Consider the following 12,138-nt stretch of genomic DNA (forward strand, 5'->3'; position numbering starts at 1 on the left):
GGCAATTAATTGGCCACTTAAGGGTTTTAATTGGCCTGGGTGTTAGAGAACTTCCAAGCCTGTTTGTGAAGAAGACACTGAGACCAGGATGCTTTGGTAGAGACAGTTTATTGCTTGCCACAGAGCTTACTTCTCCACTCCGAACAGCACCCAACCAGTGCTGGTTAGCTCTTCTTTATATATACACATTTGAATACAATTAACTAATCAACACCCAACACCTGTTCACCCTATTATCTTCAACTACCAGGTATTTATCATCCATTAACAGAACTTCAGACCCTAACACTGGGGCAGACAGACCATTTGTCACTGCCGCTGCCACTCGTAAAATTGCAGTGGGTCGGGATTGGGATCCCCAGCCTCCTACACAATTTTGCGCCCACCACCCCCCTCCCCTCAACCCCTGCTTCCAGCCCGTTTCTGCGGGGGACATAAAATTCTGGCCAAAGGGTTTGTGGTCTGTCTCAATTACCACTTTCAGGCCAATAACGTAATTTGAAAACTTCTCACAAACCCACGTAATTGCGAGTGCTTCTTTTTCAATGATCACATACCTTGTCTCTGTCTCGGACAAAGCTCTAGATGTATAATAGATCAACCTTCGACATCCATTTGGCTGTTCTTGAAAGAGGACTGTTCCAAACCCTGTAGGTGAGGCGTCTGCTGCAATTATAGTCGGAAATGAATGGTTGTAATCTCTGGTGAAACTAGCATCTCCTTAATTCTTTGAAATAGCTGCTCTTGATGTGTGTTCCAACACCAGGCTTGATCTTACTTCAAAAGTTGTCTTAATGATTCTGTTACCTGTGCCAAATTGGGTAATAATTTTGCCAATTGATTCACCATTCCTAGGAATCTTTGTTGGATTGTAGTTGGGATACGAAACTCGTTAATGGCTCTCGTCTTTCACGGGTCTGCCATTATGCCCTTACTGCTCACAATATGGTCTAAGAATCGATAAGACAATTTCGAGAATTCGCATTTATCATGAAGTGTCAACCCTTAGAAACATAGAAACATATAAAATATGAGCAGGAGTAGGACCATCGGGCCTGCTCCGCCATTCAAAAAAGATCATGGCTGATCGTCTAATTCAGTACCCTGTTCCCGCTTTCTCCCCATATCCCTTGATCCCTTTGGCATTAAGAAATATATCTATCTCCTTCTTGAATATATTTAATGACTTGGCCTCCACTGCCTTCTGCGGTAGTGAATTTCACATGTTCACCACCCTCTGAGTGAAGAAACTTCTCCTCATCTCTGTTCTAAATGGCATACCCCATATCCTGAGACTGTGACCCCTGGTTCTGGACTCCCCAGCCATCAGGAACATCCTCCCTGCATCTAACCTGTCTAGTCCTGTTAGGATTTTATAGGTTTCTATGAGATCCTCTCTCAGTCTTCTAAACTCTAGTGAATATAGGCCTAGTCGACCCAATCTCTCCTCATAAGTCAATCCTGCCATCCCAGGAATCAGTCTAGTAAATCCACTTTGCACTCCCTCCATGTCAAGAACATCCTTCCTCAGATAAGGAGACCAAAACTGCACACAATACTCCAGATGTGGTCTCACCAAGGTCCTGTATAACTGCAGTAAGACATCCTTGCTCCTGTACTCAAATCTTCTTGCAATGAAGGCCAACATACCATTTGCCTTCCTAACTGCTTGCTGCGCCTGAATGCTTGCTTTCAGCGACTGGTGTACAAGGACACCCAGGTCTCGTTGCAACTCCCCCTTTCCCAATCTATCACCATTCAGATAATAATCTGCCTTTCTGTTTTTACACCCAAAGTGGATATCCTCACATTTATCCCTGTTATACTGCATCTGCCATGCATTTGTCCATTCACCCAACTTGTCCAAATCACATTGGAGCCTCTTTGCATCCTCCTCACAGCTCACAGTCTCCCCAAGCTTTGTGTCATCTGCAAACTTGGAAATGTTACATTTAGTTCCCTCACCCAAGTCATTAATATATATTGTGAATAGCTGGGGCCCAAGCACTGATCCCTGCAGTACCCCACTGGTCACTGCCTGCCACCCAGAAAAAGACCCATATATTCCTTCTCTCTGTTTCCTGTCTGTCAACCAATTCTCAATCCACCTCTGTATATTACCCCCAATCCCATGTGCTTTAATTCTGCACACTAACCCCTTATATGGCACCTTATCAAAAGCCTTCTGAAAATCCAAATACACCACATCCACTGGTTCTCCCTTATCTATTCTACTAGTTACATCCTCAAAAAACTCCAGTAGATTTGCTAAGCATAATTTCCCTTTTGTAAATCTATGCTGACTTTGTTCAATCCCCTCTATGCTTTCCAGGTGTTCTGCTATCACATCCTTTATAATAGACTCTAGCATTTTCCCCACTACTGATGTAAGGCTAACTGGTCTGTAATTCCCTGTTTTTCTCTCCCTCCTTTTTTTAAAAAGGGTTACATTTGGGGTTTCATTTGCCACCCTCCAATCTGTAGGAACTGCGCCAGAGTCTATAGAATTTTGGAAGATGACCACCAATGCACCTACTATTTCCAGGGCCACTTCCTTTAGTACTCTGGGATGTAGATTATCAGGCCCTGGAGATTTGACAGCCTTTAACCTCATTAATTTCCCTAGCACTATTTTTTTACTAATACTGATTTCCTCCAGTTCCTCCCTCTCATTAGACACTTGGTTCCCTAACATTTCTGGGAGGTTATTTGTGTCCTCCTTTGTGAAGATAGAACCAAAGTATGTGTTTAATTGTTCTGCCATTTCTTTGTTCCCCATTATAATTTCTCCTGTTTCTGACTGTAAGGGACCTACATTTGTCTTCACTAATCTTTTTCTCTTCACGTATTTATAGAAGCTTTTACAGTCAGTTTTTATGTTCCCCGCAAGTTTACTCTCATACTCTATTTTCCCCTTCCAAATCAACCTCTTTGTCGCCCTTGCTGAACTGCTCCTAATCCTCAGACTTTTTCTGCAAATTTTATATGCACCCTCTTTGGATCTAATACTATCCCTAATTTCTTTTGTAAGCCACAGTTGAGCCACCTTTCCAGTTTTATTTTTGCGCCAGACAGGAATGAATAATTGTTGTAATTCGTGCACATATTCTTTAAATATTATCCATGGCCTATCCACCGTCAACCCTTTTAGTAAAGTTCCCCAATCTACCACATCCAACTCGGGCCTCATACCTTCGTAGGTTCCTTTATTTAGATTCAGGACCCTAGTTTTGGATTCAACTACTGCACTCTCCATCTTAATGGAGAATTCTATCATGTTATGGTTGCTCCTCCCCAAGGGACCCCACACAACAAGATTGTTAATTAAGCCTTTCTCACTGCACAATACCCAGTCTAGGATAACTTGTTATCTAGTCGGTTCCTCAATGTATTGATCTAAAAAACCATCACGTACACACTCCAAGAAATCCTCCTTCACAGTATTTTTGCCAATTTGGTTTGACCAATCTATATGTAGATTAAAGTTACCCATGATTACAGTTGTATCCTTATTGCATACATGTCTAATTTCCTGTTTAATGCCATCTCTTACATCTCCACTATTGTTTGGGGGCCTATAGACAACCCCACCAACGTATTATGCCCCTTGGTGTTTCTTAGCTCCACCAAAACAGATTCCACATCATGATTTTCTGAGCCAATATCCTTCCTCACTATTGCATTGATTTCCTCCTTTACTAACAATGCTACCCACCTCTTTTCCTCCTTTTTCTTCTAGAAGACGATGTAGTCTCTCTGGTCATGTTCTTCGATTGATTCTCCATGGACCAGGATGTCATCCATGTGACAAATCACCCCTTTTAAACCTTGAAGGATACTGAACATGGTCCTTTGGAAGATTTCTGGTGATGATGTTATACTGAATGTTAAGCGATTAAAGCAAAATCTTCCGAATGGTGTAATGAATGTTGTAAGCAATCTTGACTTCTTGTCTAATGGAATTTGCCAAAAGCCACTGTTCACATCAAGTTTTGTGAACATTATGCTTTCTGGTAGCTTTGCCAGACTTTCATCCAATGAAGACATGGGATGAATTTCCCTCACCACAGCTTTGTTAAGCATGTTATGTCCATACAGAAATGAAGAGTACCATCTGGTTTTGGGACTGGAACCATAGCCGAACACCACTCTGTCGGCTTTGTGATTGGAGAAGTAACTTCCATCCTGTTCATCTCTTCCAGCTGATGCTGAACTTGATTCATCAGTGGGTGTGCTATCTTCTTTGGTGTAAAGATACATGGCATCGTCTTTTAACGTTATACTTTACTCGGTCTTCAGTCTTCCTCGACCCAAGAACAGTTTTGAAAAGTCTTGAAAGCAACTGTTGGACTCTGGCCATTTAATTTCTTCCACTGTTTTAAGTAGATGGAGGTCTAAGCACGCTCTCCTGCTTCACAATGAATATTCTTGATTTTTCAAAACCTACAGGGTTTCCTTAATCTGCCTTCCTTTATATTGGAATGTGGCTTGCAGTTTTCCTTTGATCTTTAGTTGTAACTGAGTACCTGCTGGTTGTAAGGAATGTCTCATCAACCATGGCTCTTGGTGTGACTGAACTGTGACACCTGTGCCTGTGCCCAATTTAAAATTTGTAATATGTCCATTGACATAAATATCTGCCATGCAGAATGCCTGAGTGGGGTTAATTTCCCCTAGGAAATCTCCTATTTTTTTCTTCCACTGGGAATTGGTGCAATTCATTCACAATTCTATGTGCGAAAGCTATTTGTTTGGCACTTTCATGAAAAGCGGTCTTGCTCTGGCACATTTTCCCATAATGATCTGACTTCTTGCAATTAAAGCATTCTGTTTTACTAGCAGGACACTGATCACGTCTATGAGCCTTCCTGGCTCCACGGTGCTGACAGGTTTTCTTGGTGCCTTGCATCCTCTCATCTCTGTGTACCTTCTTCTCTCGTGTCCTTTCCCTTGTTGGACTTGAGGAACTGTACCATTATCAGACTATTTCTGTTCCAAGGCTTCTCTACAGCCCTCAGGATGGCTCTGACTTCTGCCTGTCGCACAATCTGAATCGCTTTCTCCAGTGTGAGGTCCACTTTTGACTGTAAGAGATCTGATAAAGATTCGTCAGCTATTCCAATTACTATACGGTCTCTAATCAATTTGGACTATAGTGCTCCGTACTCACATCCTTCAGCCAATCTACACAAAACATTAATGAAAGTTTCCACTGGTTTTCTTAGCTTCTGAATCCTTATATTGAACTTTGCCCTTTCTAAGATCTTATTGCTTCTTAGCTGAAAACAATTATCAAAAGCTTGCAACACATCCTCAAATTTATCCGAAGCTTCATCGATGCCTTGTCTCACAATCACATCATCAGCTATTTCACCTAGGGAGTACAGTAAAGTATTTACTTGCTTTGCTTCAGATTTAGTGTGTAATTGTGAAGCTATTCTGATTCTTAAAAATCTTTTTCTCCAGATTGTCCAGTTTAGAATCTGCTTGGGCCCTTCTGACTTTTGGAAGCTTTCAGGCATTTTATATTTTGAATCCATCCTGTGCTTAACTCTTTTGGGTATTCCCTTCTAATTAAAAATTTTTTTTTTCCTTAATGGAGGTGTTCATGCAGTAATTGGAGGTTTCCCGCTCTTTTCTGGGTGTTCCCGTGCTTTCTGAGGTTTCCCACTCTGTTTTGGGTTTTTCCCACACCTTCCCATCTCGGTACGCTCAAATAATGGCCGTCGACTCCGGACTCGCCCTCACCAGTGTCAGGCAAACCCCCACCTGCCAAGGCGGAGGCACACATTATTTCGCTACATGAACATTAAAACTTAAAATTGCAAGCCCTGACTGGAAAGATATTTCCATGGTAACAGACAATGTTGAAACAATGGGGATCCAGCAACTGTTGCTCCAACACACAGAAGTGGTCAAACCAGTTCTAGTCACATGTCTAGCTGGCTGGAGCTTTTGGATTTGAACCTCCAACAAAGGATGTTGAAAAAACTGTTCCATATGAGAAACTAGTCACATGACTAACCTGCGGGGCAACCTGGGAGTCTTTTTTGAATTTGAACTCCCATCTAAGGAATTTGAACTCAGAACGCCGTGTGTTCCTGGAACTTAAGCAAGAACTTCTCCTCTCCTGCCTGACTATCTGACTGTCCATCTGCCTGCTCATCTCTCAAGGAACTGAAACGATTGAAGACATGTGAAACTAAAAGGTTTGCCATGTGAACAAAGTTTTAAGAAGATTGCTGGGCCCCAATGAATCGCAAGACCATATCTTCAATCAAGGACTACAGTGAGCTTGAGAAACAGTAACAAGATATTGCTCAAACTGTTCAACTTATCTTTTCTTCTGCTCTTTTTTGGCCCTATTTTGCATGTTTATATCCCGTGTGCATGCTATCGTGAGCGCGTCGTATATCCGTAGGCATGAACCATATTAGAGTTTAAGTTTATGGTTTTAATAAATTTCATCTTTCTGCTTTAAACCAAAGAAAGCCTATTTGTGCTCAGTTCTTTGCTTGATAATTGGAAACTGTGAACAAGGATTCACAAAGGGGGAGTTCAAAACACAGTGTGTTTAAAATTAAACCCTGTTACAATAAGACCAGGTGAAGACAGCAAGAGACCCCTAGACACACTTCTCACCTAGTCGTAACACCAGGGATCAACCGTTTTTTGTTTTCACATCTTTTTTTTTTAGAATATTACAGCGCAGTACAGGCCCTTCGGCCCTCGATGTTGCGCCGATCATCTGACCTACACTATTCCATTTACATCCATATGTCTATCCAATGACCACTTAAATGCCCTTAAAGTTGGCGAGTCTACTACTGTTGCAGGCAGGGCGTTCCACGCCCCTACTACTCTCTGCGTAAAGAAACTACCTCTGACATCTGTCCTATATCTTTCACCCCTCAACTTAAAGCTATGTCCCCTCGTGTTTGCCATCCTCATCCGAGGAAAAGGACTCTCACTATCCACCCTATCTAACCCTCTGATTATCTTGTATGTCTCTATTAAGTCACCTCTCCTCCTCCTTCTCTCTAACGAAAACAACCCCAAGTCCCTCAGCCTTTCCTCGTAAGACCTTCCCTCCATACCAGGCAACATCCTAGTAAATCTCCTCTGCACCCTTTCCAAAGCTTCCACATCCTTCCTATAATGCGGTGACCAGAACTGCACGCAATACTCAAGGTGCGGCCTCACCAGAGTTTTGTACAGCTGCATCATGACCTCGTGGCTCCGAAACTCGATCCCCCTACTAATAAAGGCTAACACACCATATGCCTTCTTAACAGCCCTATTAACCTGGGTAGCAACTTTCAGGGATTTATGTACCTGGATACCAAGATCTCTCTGCTCATCTACACTACCAAGAATCTTCCCATTAGCCCAGTACTCTGCATTGCTGTTACTCCTTCCAAAGTGAATCACCTCACACTTCTCCGCATTAAACTCCATTTGCCATCTCTCAGCCCAGCTCTGCAGCCTATCTATGTCCCTCTGTACCCTACAACACCCTTCGACACTATCCACAACTCCACCGACCTTCGTGTCATCCGCAAATTTACTAACCCACCCTTCTCCGCAAATTTACTAACCCACCCTTCTACACCCTCATCCAGGTCGTTTATAAAAATGACAAACAGCAGTGGCCCCAAAACAGAACCTTGCGGTACACCACTAGTAACTAAACTCCAGGATGAACATTTGCCATCAACCACCACCCTCTGTCTTCTTTCAGCTAGCCAATTTCTGATCCAAAGCTCTAAATCACCTTCAACCCCATACTTCCGTATTTTCTGCAATAGCCTACCGTGGGGAACCTTATCAAACGCCTTACTGAAATCCATATACACCACATCCACGGCTTTACCCTCATCCACCTGTTTGGTCACCTTCTCGAAAAACTCAATAAGGTTTGTGAGGCACGACCTACCTTTCACAAAACCGTGCTGACTATCGCAAATGAACTTATTCTTTTCAAGATGATTATAAATCCTGTCTCTTATAACCTTTTCCAACATTTTACCCACAACCGAAGTAAGGCTCACAGGTCTATAATTACCAGGGCTGTCTCTACTCCCCTTCTTGAACAAGGGGACAACATTTGCTATCCTCCAGTCCTCCGGCACTACTCCTGTCGACAATGACGACATAAAGATCAACAACAACGGCTCTGCAATCTCCTCCCTGGCTTCCCAGAGAATCCTAGGATAAATCCCATCTGGCCCAGGGGACTTATCTATTTTCACTCTTTCCAAAATTGCTAACACCTCCTCCTTGTGAATCTCAATCCCATCTAGCCTAGTAGGCTGTATCTCAGTAATCTCCTCGGCAACATTTTCTTTTTCTACTGTAAATACTGACGAAAAATATTCATTTAACGCTTCCCCTATCTCCTCTGATTCCGCACACAACCTCCCACTACTATCCTTGATTGGCCCTGTTCTAACTCTTATCATTCGTTTATTCTTGATATACCTATAGAAAGCCTTAGGGTTTTCTTTGATCCTATCCGCCAATGACTTCTCGTGTCCTCTCCTTGCTCTTCTTAGCCCTCCCTTTAGATCCTTCCTGGCTAGCTTGTAACTCTCAAGCGCCCTACCTGAGCCTTCACGTCTCATCCTAACATAAGCCGCCCTCTTCCTCTTGACAAGCGCTTCAACTTCTTGAGTAAACCACGGCTCCCTCGCTCGACAACTTCCTCCCTGCCTGACAGGTACATACTTATCAAGGACACGCATTAGCTGCTCCTTGAATAAGCTCCACATTTCGTTTGTGCCCATCCCCTGCAGTTTCCTTCACATCCTAAATCTTGCCTAATCGCGTCATAATTTCCTTTCCCCCAGCTATCTTCCCTTTCCACCTGCCCAGTGTGCGGTTTTTAATAACATACCTTTCTACAAGATTTTCTCCCGTTCTCCCGTTGCTCGGTACTATGACTCGCAGACCGATTGCTGGTCTTGGTTCATTCACACTGACCACCACGCTTCTGTAGTGCAGCCTGAATGCCTGCGCAGCGAACTCACCGACTCTCCTTGCCTTTCATTGTCTACAGAGCAGTTCTGGAGCTCTTCGCATCCTCTCCCGAGATCTGCAGTCGCTTGGCACTTCTCTTTCAAGGTTAGGCTTCTCCAATCTTCTGGATGTGTTCACCATTTACCAAGTTGCACAGACCCGCCGCCATATCGTATATCTAAGTCACGATATTGTATGTTGTTGGTAGCGTAGTTATAGAGTTCTTCACAAAGGTCTCGGAGTCTCTGGCTGGCTAAACACAGCTCTTTATTTATATTTACATTATATTTACACTCTCCATGAGGATCTCTAGCTAGCACTTCTAATAGTGCTTCTAGCTCCTTCCAAGCCTACTACTCATGTGACTATTACGACATCATCATGACAGTGGGAGGAGTTACTCTTACTGTCTCAACCATTAACCTTTTCAGACCCTTATACTACAAGGGCCATCGGATTTGGAGCCATTGCTGGATTTTCCCAGGTGCAAGGTGTGATAGATTGCACGCATGTGGCCATCAAGGTTCCAATGGACCAGCCAGCCGCCTTCATCAACAGGAAGGACTTTCATTCCATCAACGTTCAACTGGTCTGCAACCAACAAAAGCGTTTCCTGCAGGTGCCTCCTTTCTATTTGTTTTCCGTGTCGAGCGCCCAACTGAACCACACACTAGTGCTCATGGGAAATCATATTCAAATGAGGCCTGTGCTTACATTGGCATTCCACTAAGGAGGAACTTCGACAGTCCCAGGTGCCACAGCTTTTCAGGCCCCCCACCTGTCTTCAGGGATGGATTCTCGGGGACAAGGGCTATCCATTGAAGACTTGGCTACTGATGCCTGTGAGGAACTCTCGCATTGCAGCAAAGGAGAGGTACAACACTTGCCACAACTCCATCTGAGCGACCATTGAGCAGGCCATTGGGCTACTGAAGATGAGATTCCAATGGTTCAATCGATCCAGTGGAGCCCTGCAGTGTGTCCCAGCGAGGGTTTCGCGTATCGTGGTGGTCTACTGTGCCTTGCATGATGAAGAGATGCCTAAGTGACACTCCTCCATCAATGAGGAGGATGTAGAGGAGGGACATGAGCAAGCAGCAATGGATGTTGAAACACTTGCACAGGAGGCTAGGCAGATTGAGCAACAGGCCAAGGAGGCAAGAGACAATCTCATAATGACCTGCTTCCGCCACCCTGATGGCCACTCACATAAAAACCAATAAAGACACCTCAACGTATGTAGTCTGTTACCTCCTTTCCATTTGTGTTCCATGTCTAGCGCCCAACTGAACTACACACTAGTGCTCATGGGAAATCATATTCAAATGAGGCCTGTGTCTACATTGGCATTCCATTTAGAAGAAGTGTGAAGTCAGCAGCTCACAATTAAGGCATGATAGAATAATCACTTTTACAGAAGGAACATTAATTGCTTGAACAAAAGAACATTACACGAAGTATGACATGGCAGATATCAAATATCCGTGAACCCCGAAGTGTGTTTAAGAGCTTTTCTTGAAATGTTTGCGAGTGCTTCTGTGAGGTGTGAACCCATCGCTAGCAGCTGATCTGGAGGCAGGCTGCTGTTCAGGCTGCCCCTTGGTCTGTGATGACTTCAGCAGCTGCCCTCTGGCTGCCTGATGCCTGGAGGGCTCCAGCTGCCTCAGGGTTTCTTGTGCAGGTGCAGGACTCTCCTCAGGTGTTGCAGCTGCTGGAGCTGGGCTCACTGGAAGAGGGGCTGAGGAGCCGGTATCCACAGCTGTGGCGGTCAGCCTCTCCTCCTCACTTTCAAGGCTCACTTGAACCTCCCTGCTCACCAGAGAAGGATGAGAAGCTGGAAAAGATTTCAGGTGCCTTGTCCTTCTCTTGCCCTACCACTTCTGTGCCAAGCTCATTGCCAAGGGAAATCATATTCAAATGAGGCCTGTGCTTACATTGGCATCCACTAAGGCAATAGTGTGCAGATCTGCATGCATTTGTGGGATCTGATTCACCATGAGGGTCGCCAACCTCTCGATGGAGGAAGCCCTGTGCTCACATGCCCGATATATGGCAGCACTCATAGCATGGATGGACTCCTCCATTGTCTGCTCACGGCTGCGCTTGTCTTGGGCATCTCTGCCAGATGTTGCCCTAACTCTCTCTGCAACTCCAGCATGTCCTGTGCTGTCACCAGAGGCTTGTCATCAGCCTGGGTCTCAGCATGGGCCTGGCCACCCACAGTACTCTGACTGTCAGGGGCCTTGGCTGTCTCTGCCTCAGCCAGCTACTCGGGCATCAGTGCAGTGCTCTCACCAGCTTGTGACCCTGATTCTACAGCCAAGTGAAAGCCCACTGAAGTGAAAGTATCTGCGCTAGTGGGGTGTGCAGGAGAGTCATGGGATGGTGCATCCTCTGACTGCTCCTTCTTCGCAGAGGTGGACGGCTGCCCCCCTTCTGGTTGAGTCTCCTGCGAATGCCAACCTGCATGAGAGAACAAAAACATGTGTGGGTTAGGCTGTGCAGATCTCGTCATGCCAACCATACATGATGTGGATCTCCAGAAATGATCTGTATGTTGATGGAAGTCAAACCTCACGCTCTTGTGTGGAGACTCCAGTCTCTCCATCTGATATGGCACAGCCACCCTGTGTCCCTACCAACTCTAATGCCTCTTCCTCGCCTGTGGTGAGAGGCTGAAGATCCGCTATGTCTCTGCCATAGCGGGCTGTCTCCCTCCTGCAGTGGGCAGAATCTTATCAGCCTCGTGGAGGTGGCTATGGAGGCGGGAAGGTGGAGATATCTGAAAGTTGTGTGCCAGGTCATCTACCAGATGCATTTCTACCTCCAAGTGAACTTGCCAGAGGTGAGGTCAGACTGGCACTGGCGACTCGCCCAGTAGTGGCGCATAGCTAATTAGAATGACATGTGTGTCCACTTACAGGCAAATTGGTGATGCCGCCGGGATCTTCTTGATGGCAGACGGTCCCCCCACGGAGGTCAAACCTGGCAGGTACCTGGAAGTGGCCTCCCGTTGACAGACCAGGGGGTCCCTTCCTGGAGCTGTGGGGTTCTGAGGGCCATAGCTGCGGCTGCAGACCATCCAGTTGAGGGGTTCCCCTCCCCAGCGATGGCCCAGCA

Source organism: Heterodontus francisci, chromosome 4 (genome assembly GCF_036365525.1).
Source record: "Heterodontus francisci isolate sHetFra1 chromosome 4, sHetFra1.hap1, whole genome shotgun sequence".
NCBI lineage: Eukaryota > Metazoa > Chordata > Chondrichthyes > Heterodontiformes > Heterodontidae > Heterodontus > Heterodontus francisci.